A 17,028-nucleotide genomic window follows, 5' to 3' on the forward strand; every position below is an offset into this window, starting at 1 on the left:
CCATAGCTTGCAAGAGGCAGCTGAACTGCCATAATCATTTTACCTACTGTGTGTGTGTGTGTGTGTGTGTGTGTATGTGTGTATGTATATATGTATATGTATATGTATATATATATATATATATATATATAAAAAATATTACTGTATTGGGACACCTGCCTATACACGCACATCAACTTTAATAGCATCCTGGTCTTAGTCTGTTCAATATTGGCCCACCCTTCATAGCTACAACAGCTTCAACTCTTCTGGGAAGGCCGTCCACAAGGTTTAGGAGTGTGTCTATGGGAATGTTTCACCATTCTTCCAGAAGCGCATTTGTGAGGTCAGGCACTGATGTGGACAAGAAGGCCTGGCTCGCAGTCACCGCTCAAATTCATCCCAAAGGTGTTCTATCAGATTGAGGTCAGGACTCTGTGCAGGCCAGTCAAGTTCCTCCACCCCAAACTCGCTCCTCCATGTCTTTATGGACCTTGCTTTCTGCACTGGTGTGCAGTCAGGTTGAAACAGGAAGGGGCCATCCCCAAACTGTTCCCACAAAGCTGGGAGCATGAAATTGTCCAGAATGTCTTGGTATGCTGATACCTTAACAGTTCCCTTCACTGAAACTAAGTGGTCAAACCAACCCCTGAAAAACAACCCCACACCATAATCCCACCTCTCCACCAAATGAGTTGGACCAGTGCACAAAGCAAGGTCCATAAAGACATGGATGAGCGAGTTTGGGGTGGAGGAACTTGACTGGCCTGCACAGAGTCATGACCTCAACCCGATAGAATGTCATTGGGATGAATTGGAGTGGAGACTGCAAGCCAGGCTTTCTCATCCACATCAGTGCCTAACCTCACAAATGCGCCTCTGGAGGAATGGTAAAACATTCCCATAGACACACTCCTAAACCTTGTGGACAGCCTTCCTGGAAGAGTTGAAGCAAATGGTGGGCCAACTTGATATTGAACCCTACAGACTAAACCTGGGATTCCATTAACCGCTTCCGCACCAGCCGCCACAGTTATACTGTGGCAGGATGGCACTGCAGGGCAAGCAGTCACAGCTGTACGTCGCCTCTGGCAGGGCAAACACTTTTGCCGCCTCTCCCCAGAGCCGATGCGTGTGCCCAGCGGTGATAACCGGCAGGCACCCGCCATTGCTCGTGACGACATACTGAAGCGGAGCATGGGCGTCAGGCCAGTATTCCAACATAATGACCCCAAACACACCTCCAAGACTTTCACTTCCTTGGTAAAGAAGCTGAGGGTAAAGGTGATGGGCTGGCCAAGCATGTCTCCAGACCTAAACCCTATTGAGCGTCTGTGGGGCATCCTCAAAGGGAAGATGGAGGAGTACAAGGTCTCTACATCCACCAGCTCTGTGATGTCATCATGGAGGAGTGGAAGAGGACTCCAGTGACAATCTGTGAAGCTCTGGTGAACTCCATGCCCAAGAGGGTTAAGGCAGTGCTGGAAAATAATGGTGACCACACAAAATATTGACACTTTGGGCCCAATTTGGACATTTTCACTTAGGGATGTACTCACTTTTCTTGCTGGCGGTTTAGACATTAATGGCTGTGTGTTGAGTTATTTTGAGGGGACAGCAAATTTACACTGTTATACAAGCTGCACACTCACTACTTTACATTGTAGCAAAGTGTCATTTCTTCAGTGTTGTCACATGAAAAGATAGAATAAAACATTTACAAAAATGAGGGGTGTACTCACTTATGTGAGATACTGTATATGTAAGTAGTCTGACATCTTATGATTTAAAGGGAAACTCCAGGCAAACATATATAAGTACACTGCCAAATACATATATGTAAATCGATTTACTTGGCAAAGAATTTATTTTCAGATTATCTCGTCATCAAACCACCCCTGCCTGACAGCACGGCCAGGTCCTCTATAAAGGCAGCACTGCATGTAAAGTGAACCTGTGCTTTGTTTATTTAGTGCAAAACAGTTTACCTAAAGCTGAACTCCAGGTATTTTTTGCAACAATGCAAGTGTACATATTCCATACCTGTAGGACTGCTGTGGAAGCAGAGGATCATTGTAGTCGTCCCGGCTTCAGTGATCATCATCTTCTGGGTCCTGTGCCTAGCGGTTGCCCTTTTTGCATAGTAAACACTTTTCAGTGAATACAATGCGTTCTTTGGACACTGTAAAATGACCGCCCTACCCATTGATTAAAAAAACAAAAATGCAAGGTGCCCCCCAAGGCAGATAAACACACAAATGGTGCAGCTTTGTAATCATTAATACACTAATGAATGTATGTTTTTAACCGCTTCCGGACCAGCCGCCGCAGTCATACTGTGGCAGGATGGCACTGCTGGGCGAGCCGTCTTAGCTGTATGTCGGCTCTTTAAGACGCTTTAGCGGGCACATGCCCGCAGCGTGTCTCTGGAGCGGATGCGCGTGACAGAGCGAGTACCAGGGTCTGTGTGTGTAAACGCCCAAATCCCGGTTCTCTCAGGGGAGAGGAGACAGATTGTGTGTTCATACTAAGTATGAAAATGGATCAGTCTCATCCCCCTACAGTTAGAACACAGTGAGGGAACACATTTAACCCCTTGATCGCCCCTAGTGTTAACCCCCTCCCTGCCAATGGCATTTATACAGTAGTCAGTGGCTATTTTTAGCTCTGATCGCTGTACAACTGTCAATGGTCCCAAAAAAGTGTCAGAAGTTTCCGACCTGTCTGCCGCAATGTCGCAGTCAGGATAAAAATCGCTAATCAACGCCATTACTAATAAAAAAAAAAATGCCATGAATCTATCCCCTATTTTGTAGACACCATAACTTTTGCACAAACCAATCAATATATGCTTACTGCGATTGTTTTTTTTTTTTTTGTTCTTTTTTACAAAAAATATGTAGAAGAATATATATTGGCCTAAACTGAGGAAAAAAATATTTTAGAAATTTTTTTTTTTTGATATTTATTATAGCAAAAAGTACAAAATATATATATTTTTTTTCTAAATTGTCACTATATTTTTGTTTATAGCGCAAAAAATAAAAACCGCAGAGGCGATCAAATACCACCAGTCTAAGATGAAAAAAACATTTTGACTTTGTTTTAAAAGTTAACAGTTAATCTGGCTTTACACGGATGGATGTTTGATGGATTGATTCCTGCTGAATCAGCCGAAGTTCGTTCCGTAGATAGACCTTTCGACATCACCCGGCTTGATTTTTTTCAATTGACTTTCAAGAGGAGGCAGACGGAAGATTCTTGGCTGAACAGTGGTCACATCCAATCAAATGCAGTCACCGTTCAGGAATTCTGTCAGCCGCGGTTGCTAGCTGTCAGTATAAGAGCTGTCACTGCAGAGTTGTCTATCCAAGCTGTTTATTGCGGAGGGGTATCGAGTGAATCTTAACCACTTCAGCCCCGGAGCATTTGGCTGGCCAAAGACCAGAGCACTTTTTTTGATTCGGCACTGCGACACTTTAACTGACAATTGTGCGGTTGGGCGGCGTGGCTCCCAAACAAAATTGACTTCCTTTTTTTTCTTTTGGTGGTATTTGATCACCTCTGTGGTTTTTATTTTTTGCGCTATAAACAAAAAAAGAGCGTAAATTTTGAAAAAAACTCATTATTTTTTACTTTTTGCTCTAATAAATATCCCCCAAAAATATATAAAAACATTTATTTTTTCCCTCAGTTTAGGCCGATACATATTCTTTTACGTATTTTTGGTAAAAAAAAAACGCAATAAGCGGTTGTGCGCAAAAGTTATAGCATCTACAAAATAGGGGATAATTTTATGGCATTTTTATTAATAATTTTTTTTTTTGTTATTAGTAATGGCGGCGATCAGCGATTTTTATCGTGACTGTGACATTATGGCGGACAGATCGAACGCTTTTGGTGCTATTTTGGGACCACTCACATTTATACAGCGATCGGTGCGATTAGAAATGCATTGATTACTGTGTAAATGTGACTGGCAGTGAAGGGGTCAACCACTAGAGGGGAGCTGAAGGGTTAAGTGTGTTCTAGGGAGTGATTCTAACTGTAGGGGGGAGGGGCTACATGTGTCACGACACTGATCACCTCTCCCGATCGCAGGAAGCTGTGATCAGTGTCCTGTCAATAGGAAGAATGGGGAAATGCTTGTTTACATCAGCATTTCCCCGCTCTTCCTCTCCGTGAGGCGATCGCGGGTATCCCCACGGTCAGGGTATCCCCGCGGTTCCGCAGGACCCGCGATCACACTCACGGAGCTTGCGGCGGGCACACGCGCTCCCACAATGTCTTAAAGGGCAATGTACAGGTACGTTAATATGCCTGTAGGTACCATTCTGCCAACGTATATCGGCGTGAGCCAGTCGGCAAGTAGTTAATGTGTATGGCAAGCTTTTACGTTTTTATTTCCATGTCTAACCATTTTCCATGGCTGTTGAGGTGTACATGGTGATCTATAACTATCATAGATGGGGCAGAGGTGTCTGTGATTGTCAGCTTTGCTTAACCTTCCCATGTTGTGTAAGAGGTAAGATGGCGGCACCCGATGGTGGAAGAAGTGGGTCTCTGAGAACAAACAAGGACAGAGTGTATGTTCACGGATTATGTACCATTTGAGTTGTGTGTTTTTGTTTTGTTTTTTTGTAGTAGAACTGTTGAGTTTTTATATTATAAATCATTGGCAAAAGAATGGGTTGCTTTAAGCTTTTTTAAAGAATATGTAAATCCAACATTTCATATCCCTGATATGTGCCTGTACCATGTGCTTGTATGAAAAAGTATCCTGCTCTGTTTTATTACTTCCTTTGTGTGAAATCCCTGGTGTTCCTGCCAGTCCTTCTGCTTTCCTATTTAAAACTGACCACATTAGGCAGGAAAGCACAGTAAGGGCAGTACTCTAGCTGTGCTGGGAACTCAGTGTACTGCTGTTTCTCCTCCCCCAGCTCTCTGTTCTCAGCTGCATAGCAGTTATGCGATCACTTATAAAACAGCGGAAAAAAGGTATTTCATTGAAAAAAAATTTTTTTATATGTATACACAAATGTGTATGTATGTTTACACATACTTTAAGCTTGTTGACTGTCTGCTAAAAGCTTGTTTAATCTATACTATATTCAGTAATCCCATACAGGAGTCGATGGGTGTTTTTTTTTTGTTTTAACCACCTCCCACCCGCCGTATAGTAAAATGACAGCAGGCGGATCCCCTCTTGTTCTGGGATGACATCATATGACAGCACCCCAGTCACACCGCTCTAGTGCACCCAGGGGGGGCGCACAGCGCGGCGATCGTGGGCACGCTGTGTTCCTTGGCCACAGTGTGACCCAATCTCGGTAAAGAGCCGATGACGGCTCTTCAGCCATGTGATCGGCTGTGTCCAATTGTAAGCATGGAAGTGCCGGTGATTGGCTCACCTCACACTGACAGTAAAGTGAGGAGAGCTGATCAGCGGCATCTCCTTGAAGGGGAGACCTGTACAGGTAATCAGGGCACTGATCGTCAGTGCAGCCCCAACAGTGCCCATCAGTAATGCCAATCTGTGCCCATCCGTGATGCCAGTCAGTGCTGCCTTTCAGTGCCTGCTCATCAGTGCAGCCTATCAATATGTAAACCCAACATTTCATATTCCTGATATGTGGCTGCTGTACCATGTACTTGTATGAAAAAGTATCCTGTTCTCCTTGTATTGCTTCCTTTGTTTGAAATCCCTGGTGTTCCTGCCAGTCCTTCTGCTTTCCTATTTAAAACTGACCACATTAGGCAGGAGAGCACAGTGTGGTCAGTACTCATCTCCATGCAGGGGAGACCTGTACAGGTAATCAGGGCACTGATCATCAGTTCAGCCCCAACAGTGCCCATCAGTAATGCCTGTCAGTGCTGCCTTTCAGTGCCTGCTCATCTATGCCCATCCGTGATGCCAGTCAGTGCTGCCTTTCAGTGCCTGCTCATCAGTGCAGACTATCATTGCTCATCAATGCCACCTTTCGGTGCAACATATTAGTGCCTCCTCTTCGGTGCCCACTCATCAGTGCCCATAAGTGCCACCCCATTAATGACCATCAGTGCCACCTCATCCGCGCATTTCAGTGAAAGAGGAAAATTACTTATTTACAAAATAAAACAAAAGAAACATTTATTTTATATTTTTGTTTTTGAAATATTCGGTCTTTTTTTAGTTTTTTTAGCAAAAAATAAAAAACCCAGTGGTGCCAGTGCCAGTGGTGATTAAAGTGGTTGTAAACCCTTACAAACCACTTTGACCTACAGGTAAGCCTAGATTAAGGCTTACCTGTAGGTCCAAGCAATATCTCCTAAACCTATATGGTTTAGGAGATATTTGCCCGAAAACGGGCACCGCTGTCTACGGCGCATGCGCCGTAGACAGCGGCGCGCAGGCGCACTGAGCGCGGCATTCTCAGCGACGGAGCTGCCGCGCGTGTCGGCTCCCGTGCGCATGCGCAGGAGTGACGTCATCGCAGCTTCGCCGAATGACAACGGCGGAGCTGCGAGACCCCACCAACAAGATGGATGCGGCGGACTACAGGGGACAGCGGCGACTTGGCTGGCTCCTGTGTCAGGTAAGTGACACATAATGGGCTACTATGCGATGCATAGTAGTCCATAATGCTTTGCCTTTGCAGGGAATGAAAGAGGAAGTAAACTCATCGGGGTTTACTTCCTCTTTAAGTACCACCAAAAGAAGTCTATATTTTGTGTGGAAAAAAATGATAAAAATTTTGCTTGGGTACAGTGTTGCATGACCGCGCAATTGTCATTAAAAATGTGACAGCGCAGAAAGCTGAAAATTGGCCCAGGCAGGAAGGGGATGAAAGTGCCCGGTATTGAAGTGGTTAAAGTCTTTAGTAAAGTCCATTATATTGTGGTGAAGTGATACTGAATGAAAAGAATCTGGTAGTTCCTGACAAAGCATATATTTCTATCAGACACTGATGTACAAGGTGTCAGTGTTAATTTTGTCGAACTAAAACATTTTAGTTGATTAATGAATACTATTTTAGTCGACTAAAATACGACTAAAACTAAAACAATTGATATGACTAAAACTAAAATGGGACTAAAACTAAAATGCCATTTTAGTCAAAAGACTAATGCCCCATACACACGGTCGGACATTCCGACAACAAAATCCATCGGATTTTTTATGACGGATGTTGGCTCAAGCTTGTCTTGCATACACACAGTCGCACAAAGTTGTCAAAAAAATCAGATCGTTCTGAACACGGTGACGTAGAACACGTATGAAGGGGCTATAAACGGGCCAGCAGCCAATAGCTTTCGTCTTGTAATTTTAATTCTGAGCATGCGTGGCAGTGTCCGTCGGAATTGTCTACACACGATCGGAATTTATGCGATCGGATTTTGTTGAAAATTTTAGATCCAGCTCTCAAACTTTGTGTGTCGGAAATTCCGACGGAAAAAGTCAGATGGAGCCCACACATGATCGGATTTTCCGACAACACGATCCGATCGCTCCTTTTCCGTCGGAAAGTCCGACAGTGTGTACAGGGCATAAGACTAAAACTAAATTGAAATTTGACTTCAAAATAAACACTGGTCTGTAGTGCATGTTCATACCTCAATACCATAAATAATATGAGATTTTTTACTCCAGCAGTATATAATGAGCTTGGAAATTGTAGAAAAATTGCATTACAATTTAATTACACCCATTCGATTTTAGATGACTAAAATGTACTGGAGATTTAGTCGGCTAAATACGACTAAAAATAAAACAATTGCAGAAGACTAAAATGGGACTAAAACTAAAATTGAATTTTAGTCCTAAGACAAAATTTGCTGCCAAAATGAATACTGCAAGGTGTATGGTTGCTGCATGTCGGTTATTTCTATATACAATCAGCTGTTCTTTTGCAATGAGGCTGTTCAGATCTCTGATGCATGGCCTCATCTGCAGGATGCTTGCTCTCGCTCAGAACATGTTCTTGGCAGTGATGCGGACTTAATGCGACAGCGTTCCCTGACAACACACTGATCTCACTAATAATGCTGCGCCAGAGGCTTTAATACACAGCCGTAGAGGGACCCTTCTGATCTGTGCTGCTGACAATTCACCGGTGTGTTGTAACAGTTTACTCTTTATATATTGACTCTGAGCATCACAGCTGATTAGTGTTCTTTATGTTCCACTAAAGAGATACCAGAGGCATAGAGAGAGATTGGCTGTAGCCAAGCATGTAGTCATGTAACATGTGTAAGGGATGGTAGAGATGGTCACCTGTGCATCCTAATGCTAGATTAGAGTTGCTGTTATTACAAATGTACACGATATTGTTAAAAGTATTGGGACACCTGCCTTTACACACATGAACGTTAATGGCATCCCAGTCTTAGTCTGTAGGGTTCAATATTGCGTTGGCCCACCCTTCACAGTTAAAGTGGTTGTAAACCCTTACAACACACTTTGACCTACAGGTAAACCTAGATTAAGGCTTACCTGTAGGTCCAAGAAATATCTCCTAAACCTATACGGTTTAGGATATATTTGCCCGAAGACAGGCACCGCTGTCTACGGCGCATGCGCCATAGACAGTGGCGCGCAGGCGCACTGAGCGCGGCATCTTCAACGACGGAGCTGCCGCACGTGTCGGCTCCCATGCGCGGGAGTGACGTCATCGCGGCTTCGCCGAATGACAGCGGCGGAGCTGCGAGACCCCACCGAGAAGATGGATGCTCCGGACTACAGGCAACAGCTACAGGGGCTCCTGTGTCAGCTAAGTGATACATAATGGGCTACTATGTGATGCATAGTAGTCCATTATGCTTTGCCTTTGCAGGGAATGAAAGAGGAAGTAAACCCATTAGGGTTTACTTCCTCTTTAAAACAGCTTCAACTCTTCTGGCAAGGCTGTCCACAAGGTTTAGGAGTATCTATGGGAATGTTTGGCCATTCTTCCAGAAGCGCATTTGTGAGGTCAGGCAATGATATTGGATGAGAAGGCCTCTAATTCATCCCAAAGGTGTTCTATTGGGTTGAGGTCAGGACTCTGTGTAGGCCAGTCAAGTTCCTCCACGCCAAACTCGCTCATCCATGTCTTTATGGACCTTGCTTTGTGCACTGGTCCAAATCATTTGGTGGAGGAAGAATTAGTGTGGGCTTGTTTTTCAGGGGTTAGGCTTGGCCCCTTAGTTCCAGTGAAGGGAACTCTTAAGGCATCAGCATACCAAGACATTTTGGACAATTTCATGTTCCCAAAACAGTTTGGGGATGGCCCCTTCCTGCATCAGTGCACAAAGCAAGATCCATAAAGACATGAATGAGTGAGTTTGGGGTGGAGGAGCCTGACTGGCCTACACAGAGTCCTGACCCCCAACCCGATGGAGCACCTTTGGGATGAATTAGAGGGGAGACTGCAAACCAGGCCTTTTCATCCTGACCTCACACAAATTTTCTTTTGGAAGAATGATCAAACATTCCCATAGACACGCTCCTAAACCTTGTGGACAGCCTTCCCAGAAGAGTTGAAGCTGTTATAGCTGCAAAGGGCAGGCCAACTCAATATTGAACCCCACTAAAACTGGGATGCCATTAAAGTTCCTGTGCATGTAAAGGCAGAGAAATAGATGTAACCTCCATAGCAATAATCATAGTAGTGGATATGTAAAGAATTGTACCATCATCCAGAAACGAATGCCCCGTACACACGATCTGAAATTCCGCCAGCAAAAGTCCCATGTAAGCTCTTGGTCGGAAATTCCGATTATGTGTATGCTCCATCGGACTTTTGCTGGCGGAATTCCCGCCAGCAAAAGATTGAGAGCAGGTTCTTAATTTTTCAGTCAGAAAAAGTTCAGATCGGAAATTCCGATCGTCTGTACCAATTCCGACGCGCAAAATTCCTACGCATGCTCGGAAACGATTCAACGCATGCAAGGAAGCATTGAACTTCATTTTTTCGGCTCATTGTAGTGTTGTACGTCACCGCGTTCTTGATGATTATTATTATTATTATTATACAGGTTTTATATAGCGCCAACAGTTTGTGCAGCATTTTACAACATGAGGGCAGACATTACAGTTACATTACAATTTGGTACAAGAGGAATCAGAGGGCCCTGCTCATTAGAGCTTACAATCTAAAAAGGAAAGGTCAATTGATACAAAAGGTAATAGCTGTGGGGGGAGGCCGAAAATGTTCCCGAGACCTTTTGTGTGACCGTGTATGCAAGCCAAGCTTGAGCGGAATTCCATTGGAAAAACCATCCAAGTTTTTCAGACGGAAAATCCGCTCGTGTGTACGGGGATAAGAGATATGGGGATTGGTGGATCGATTTTGTTACCATGCTTTTAATCTGTATTTGATTATTTGCTATGTTTTATTAATTATGGATTCATAAATCTTTATATAGTTTTCTATATACTTGTTCATACATTTGAATTTATTTTTGTTTCATTTTTACCGAGATAGTCCAATCGCTCTTGTCCTCTAAGGTAGGATCGGTTGGGGACCAAGCTACCGATCCCCATATCTCTGCGTGGAAAGGCAGGCGTCCCAATACTTTTGTCAACCGTGTATTTACAGTGTCTTATTGGTTTGTTGAAGTAAAATAGGTTACAAAATTCCCCTTTCTAGTTGAGTGTCTTGGGATAGCCTGCTACTCTCCTTTCCTTTCTTCCCAACCTGGTGTTCTAGGAACACCTCCTAAGCCTTGTGACTTTGTTGGCCAGGTATTCTCATCTTCTTTTCATCTAATGCTGACCATGTAGGTAACAATTTGATGATCAATATGTGTCTTTCCAAAATGGGTTACTCTTAGTGTAGTTCAATCAATAACAGTTTCCAGTAAAGAGTAATAAATGCGGAAAATACAATTAAAAACCATTAAAAACAACACAAGCAAGCTTTTTTAATTGGCTGCAATGAATGGTTTCTTGAGCAAAAGATGTTTTTTTTTTAAGTATTTAATTGAATCTGTGATTGATTATTTTGTAATGTACAGCCAATATGAGCAATAACGTTTTGTAGAACACAGAATGGCATTTCTGCGGAGCCGGGTCTGGGAGCCGGGTCCTGAATGTGGTTGAATTTTTAAGATACAATGTCAATTAAAGGTAAACTGAGCAGACTTCAACTGATGATTACGTTGGCCTTGAGTTGATGTTCAATTTTCCGGCATTTCCAAACAAAATATGACATTTTAGGCAAACAAAGGGATTAAAAAAAAAGATGTACCGGTCCTCCCCATGTTCCCACCCCCAGGAACACATGACAACCCCCAGCACTCAGTACAAAGAATAGGTTCACTTTAAGTATGATGAAGTGACAAGGGGCTACATGCTCATCTGCTGGTGAGGAAGATACTCTTGGCCACAAATAGAAGATGCTGTTGGGAGACAAACTGCTCATCCCACCCAAATGGCAAGCCCAACGCCCAACAGCTCTATCTAAGGGTATTTAACCACCTCAGCCTCGGAAGATTTTGCCCCCTTCCTAACAAGAGCACTTTTTGCGATTCGGCACTGCGTTGCTTTAACTGACAATTGCGCGGTCGTGCGATGTTGCACCCAAACAAAATTGACGTCCTTCCCCCCCCCCCCCCCCCCCACAAATAGAGCTTTCTTTTGGTGGCATTTGATCACCTCTGTGGTTTTTATTTTTTGCGCCACAAAAAAAGCGCCAATTTTGACAACGCAATATTTTTTACTTTTTGCTATAATAAATATCCCCAAAAGTATATAAAAAAGATGATTTTTTTTCCCTCCGTTTAGGCCAATATGTATTCTTCTACCGTATTTGCCGGTGTATAAGACGACCCGGCATATAAGACGACCCCCTAACTGTACAGGTTTTAAAAATGTTTAGCCCGTACTCACCGTTTAAGATGACCCCCCATTCCGAGGCTTCCGACGCTTCATATCCCTCTTCTTCGTTCTTGCTGGAGCCATTTCCTTCTTCCTTCTTATGGTGCTGGAGCCAATCACGGCGAGCAATGTATTCTATTAATGAATACAAAGCCTGCTGGGATTGGCGGAGGCTGTAACATCATCAGCCCGCGCCTCTCTCACTCTCAAAGCCAATCGGAGCAGGCTACTGTGTGTAGCCTGCTCGGATTGGCAGAGATTGCTACTCCAATCCGAGCAGGCTCTGTATTCATTTGAATACATCGCTCACTGGGATTGGCTCAGTGGTACATACTGTATGTAGCCGAAGCTACATACAGTATTACCGGACATCCAGAAGGCATCCCAGCAGCTGACCCGGCGTATAAGACGACCCCTGCTTTTTGCCCAGTTTTTTTAAGTGTAAAAGGTCGTCTTATACGCCGGAAAATACGGTGCATATTTTTGGTAAAAAATCGCAATAAGCGTATATTGATTGGTTTGCACAAACGTTATAGCATCTACAAAATAGGGGATAGTTTTATGGCATTTTTCTAATTAATTTTTTTTTTTTTACTAGTAATGGCGGTGATGTGCGATTTATTTATTTATTTATTTATTTTTTATTAGGACTGCGACATTATGGCGGACACGTCAGACAATTCTGACACATTTTTGGGTCCATTAGCATTTATACAGTGATAAGTGCTATAAAAATGCATTGATTACTATAAAAATGTCACTTGTAGAGAAGGGGTTAATACTAGGGGGCTATCAAGGGGTTAATGTGTTCCCTATTGTGTGTTCTAACTGAAGGGGGGAAGGGACTGTGTAGGGGAGATGACAGATCTCTGTTCATTACCATGTGTGACCAGGATCCATCCTTTCTGCAAACCATCATCACAGGGGATCTCCAGCCACCCCCTTCTATGAATAATGGATAGAGTCATGCATTGCATGACTCTATCCATGTCCGCCGCCGCCACCCCTTGTTCGGGCATCCTGGCTCCTTTTCGAAGGTGTGTTTTTATAGTCTCTAATAGGCTTAAAATAAGGTGTGTTAGAACAGCTAATGAATATTCGCTTTCCTAACACTAAACCTCCTCTCCACCAATCAGGTGTGTGCGTCTGCTACACATCGCTTGATTAGCTGAAAGGACAGGCTCTGCGATTGGACACCTATCTGAATAAGGGGAGGAGACGGACATAGAACACAGGAGCCACTGTCTGCACATGAGCCGATGTCTGACCCACTGCAAGGTCCCTCCACTCGCCGCTGTCACCCGCATGCCTGACCCGCCACCGAGACAGGGTAAGTGCCAGGCAGACATGGTGTGGTCAGGGGGGTCACAGTGGCACTATTTGATGGGCACAGTGGCAGCATTTGGGGCACAGTGGCTGCATTTGATAGGCACAGTGAGGCTGCAATAGATTTTTTTTTTTCAGTAAGTTTGCGCCACTGAAAAAAAAGAAATTTGGAGCACTAGCCACCACTGCGCAGGGAGAACATGCAAACTCCGTGCAGGTAGTCTCATGGTTGGGATTCAAACTGATGACACTAGTTCTGCTAGGTGGAAGTGCTAACCACTTGGCTACTGTGCTACTCTTGTTATATTTCAGGCACGCTATTTTTCCTGATGCCCATAGTTACTGGAACAGAAAATAATGGGGAAGTCCCAAATTTTATAGTTGGCAACCCCAAAAGGAAGTGAAGAGAAATATTCCCTTCCTGTCATCTCTAAGCAATATTTTTACATTTACCGATGTAAAAAAAAAATCTTTTCAATTCCTACTCAGTCCATATACTTTAACAGGGCTTCAAAGACTATCTTTTTGGTTGCTGTTCTAACATCCAGCTAGAGAAATCTAACACAATATACCCATTCTGAGTTCAGCTCTCTCAACTCTCACCTGAACATGTCCTGATAAAGGGGGATCAGTAAAGCATCGAAACATTGTTTGGTATCTTTTTCTTGCAACAAAAAAAATTTGACCAAGCCTTTCAACCATACATCTAGATCTTTTTTAATTCTTTTAGGCTTACCATGGTCTTTTGGGGAACCTCCTCTTTGGGCTTATTGCATTTTAGAGAGTAGTCACCAAAATCTGGATCCAACATTCCAACAACATAGCTTCTATTTTTCAGAACTGTATTTTTTATTCTGATGTCAGTTCTCCCTCTACAGGCTGTCTGTACATTTAGTGTGATGAGCATCCCTGTTGGCTAAATAAGATCAGCCAGCTATATAGATATACAGACGGAATATAATTTTTTTCCTACTAGCAGTAACTTAACCCTATCCCCTATGTATAATATGGCTCAGTGTTGTACTAGCATGGACCCCATGGTAAAATAAGGATAAGTCTTTACAAGATGGGACATGGCTTCATCCTACATACTCTTGGTAAGTGTAGGAAATGGCTTGGGATTCATTATCTGAATTATAAACACAAAATCAGCTTTCACAGCACTTTGAAACCTGATGTTTTATTCTTAATGGTTTTGGATAGGTTGGGGAAGGTTCTGTTGTAGCTTTTTTTGAATAATAATGCAACCATTTTGATTTATTGCTATGGTCTTTCAGAGCACAGAGGGCACATGGTCCTATGGTCAAGTTCTCCCCTTCCCTTGGGCTCTTCCTTTGGGAGAGGCCAGCTAATACTTGAGTAGACCTCCCAAAGAATGAGGCTCACCTGGTTTTAGATGGGTACCATGAGTACCATGTTCTTTCCTTTTCAGACAGAGCAAGTCTAAGGCCCTACACCAGTGATGGCGAACCTTTACACTCCAGATGTTTTGGAACTACATTTCCCATGATGCTCATGCACTCTGCAGTGTAGTGGAACATCATGCGCAATGTAGTTCCAAAACATCCGGAGTGCCAAGGTTCGCTATCACTGCCCCACACCCTACTAATCATGGGAAAGTAAGGGCTACATGCATGTTCAAAAAATGCTTAGTGTGCCAAAGTGCAAGACATTGGCTGACTTTCTGGCTGGAGTGTTGCACGGTGGAAGGTTAGGACTAGTGTTTTTTCACTTTGGAAGAGGACCACATATTACACCCTGTGGTGCTTTTTTGTGTACTTTGCTTTTTGTGCACTAACATATTTTTATTGCGATTGGTGTTTGTTTTGTGTGTGTGTGTGTTCGCACTGCACCGCAAAACTTTATTTAATGGCCTAGATAAATGCGAACCTTCAGACTGTAGGGGATTCATTATATTCCTTTAGGAATTATTTTATACTTCTATTACCTGTTGGAAATATGTTTGCCCATCACTTTGTATAGAACAAACCTTACATTTGGAAATTCTGTACCGTTAGAGCTCATTCCAAACTTGCTGGAGTTATCACAGTTGCTTATGTGTATTGGGGGCTCCAGAATGTCTCTATTCACTATTTTTTTCCCCTTGTATCCTGTCCCCTGGGCCCCAAGAGACCGAAGGCTAATTTTATAGCAGAGTAGGAGGGACAGAAATATAATGGAATGTTATAACACCTTATAGGAAAACACAGTCACTTTTCATCCCCCCCATCCATCCAGATTTTAAAAATTGTACAGAGCTCCTTGTATAACTTTCACACAAAGAGGTGCTTTCTGTGCCCCTGCAACCGTTATAGCTGGATATCTGAACAGTGGAACATTAACGGTCTGCCCAGGACACAAAGCAGCCATGGTTCCATAGACAGGTCCTCACCTGAAATATCCCCAGGTCTTCTGAGTAATGAACTGTGTTTGAATGGATTTATGGAGCATAGCAGAAAATGTACAGCTTTTCATAGGAGAGGTTGTGCAGAAGTCTGTTTTAGAATGTGTGATGGTTTGTGCTTTGCTATAGCTGTGTGGGGGTTAAATTAACGTTATATTATCCCCCTGCTAGAACATCTGCAAACTCTGCCTAAGCCAAGGTCTTCCACTTACAGGGAATCTGATCCTTTCTATCATATGTTAGCTGTGACTTTGAGAATAAGAAATGAGCACATGGATGGGAATTTACAGGTGTTCATGTTATGTGCGCACTTGGAAACATAAACCCCAAAAGCCACAGTCCTTTTTTCAGTCCCCATTTTTTTCTTTGTCGCTTTTTGGTTGTCCATCTAATGCTTTTACCTAATCTCCTACACAGGTATAGAAAAGAATCGCCCCCTTTAAAATAATCATATTTTGTTTTGCAGCCTGAAATGACTAGATGCAGTTTTTGTTTTATTCCGCTGTATGTACTAGTGCAATTTATAACAACCAAGTAAAAGATATAATACCAACATATAAGTATGCTAAGAAATATATAAAAGAAGTGCAGAGCAACGGCTATGTGAATATAAAAAATATAAAAGAATGAGCAAAACAAAATAAAATTAATTAGTGCTCCACTCAAGTGTACTACATTTTCACACGCATGTGACAAATACTCATTGATCAAACAACAGTCCACAGAACTCGTGATCAGAAACGCCATATATTAATGTGAACAAATATCTAAAAAGTCACATATGAATAATGAAATCCGCTGTGTAATATAGTGAAAGTTCACAGTGCTTCCGGTGGCCCACCACTTTCAGGTGCAAGCCCTCCTCGCCTCAAATATTTGACCGATTCCTCCTATAGGTGGTGCAGCAAGGACTCCTTTTTCTACTGTCCAGGGGTATAGATGCTGCCTTTCCCTCCTCAATCCTCAGTCATCAGTATAATAAATGATAAAACAAAGTGGAAAGACCATAGTGCTCTCTGTTTTCACACATTTATTATAAACCAATAAGGATTAAACACATTCACAAGAGAATCTGGATAACATGCGTAAAAAAAAAAAAACATCAGCTCACCACGCTGATACTGGCAGTAATTGCATGACGTCATGGGCTTCAGCTCCTCCCACCCATATGTGTTACGCCCTCCGATTTGGCTTTTTCAGTAGCCGCCTACTGAAGAACTGGTGCTTTTAGTGAACACACAAAAGAAGTGTTACCAGCAATTTATGCCTGGGTTATAAGACACATAACACTTTATTAGTAGGGTTGAGTTAGTTTCGCTAATCATAATTTTTATCATCATAATAACACCAAAATGTCATAAAAAATTTCAAAAACATAATCAGAGTTGGAAAAGGGACCCCACCCCCATGTCAGTATTTTGTTGAACCACCTTTTGCTTCAATTACAGCCTTTAATCTGTTGGGAAATGTCTCTCTACTA

The 17,028-nt window shown here is 42.9% G+C and overlaps 1 protein-coding gene across 4 annotated transcripts in view; it reads left to right on the top strand.

Moving 5' to 3' along the window:
* The window catches only part of TIAM1 (TIAM Rac1 associated GEF 1), a 553,722-nt gene that overhangs the window by 122,466 nt on the left and 414,228 nt on the right, over nucleotides 1–17,028 (top strand). The gene's annotated exons all lie outside the window — the stretch shown is intronic.

This window comes from Lithobates pipiens, unplaced genomic scaffold (genome assembly GCF_037356315.1).
Source record: "Lithobates pipiens isolate NorthernLeopardFrog02 unplaced genomic scaffold, aLitPip1_a1.2 Scaffold_16, whole genome shotgun sequence".
In the NCBI taxonomy this organism is placed as follows: Eukaryota; Metazoa; Chordata; class Amphibia; order Anura; family Ranidae; genus Lithobates; species Lithobates pipiens.